This window comes from Gavialis gangeticus, unplaced genomic scaffold (assembly GCF_001723915.1).
Source record: "Gavialis gangeticus isolate Ggan-Ray unplaced genomic scaffold, GavGan_comp1, whole genome shotgun sequence".
Lineage (NCBI taxonomy): Eukaryota > Metazoa > Chordata > Crocodylia > Gavialidae > Gavialis > Gavialis gangeticus.
The window spans coordinates 12,703,528-12,704,296 of NW_017729007.1; positions in this window are offsets into that span (position 1 = coordinate 12,703,528).

A 769-nucleotide genomic window follows, 5' to 3' on the forward strand; every position below is an offset into this window, starting at 1 on the left:
AGCAGCACACTTATAAGATGGGAAACTCCCTTCTTGAGAGCATGGAGGCAGAAAGGGATCTTGGAGTCATTATTGATTCCAAGATGAACATGGGCCAACAATGCGAGGTCATGGTTGGCAGAGCTAACCAGACCTTGTTGTGCATCCACAGGTGCATCTCAAGTAGGGCCAAGGAGGTGATTCTCCCCCTCTACGCGACGCTGGTCAGGCCACAGCTGGAGAACTGTGTCCAGTTCTGTGTGCCCCACTTCAGGAGGGATGTGGACAACATCGAGAGGGTCCAGGGGAGGGCCACCCGCATGATCCGGGGACAACAGGGCAGACCCTACAATGACAGACTGTGGGACCTGAACCTGTTCAGCCTTCACAAGAGAAGGCTGAGGGGGGACCTGGTGACTGTCTATAAACTCACTAGGGGGGACCAGAAAAGTTTGGGAGAGACCTTGTTTCCCCTAGTGCCCCCTGGCATTAAAAGGAATAACGACCATAAGTTGTTGGAGAGTAGGTTTAGATTAGACATCTGTAAAAACTACTTGACAGGGTGGCGAGGATCTGGAACCAACTTCCAAGGGAAGTGGTGCTGGCTCTTACCCTGGAAGAAGAGACTTGATGCCTACCTGGCTGGAGTCATTTAGGCCCGGTTTTTCTCCTGCCCAGGCAGGGGGTCGGACTTGAAGATCTACAAGGTCCCTTCCAACCCTACTTCTATGATTCTATGAATTCAGAGCTTGAGTCTCTCAAGTATGGAAATTAATATCAAATTTTTCAG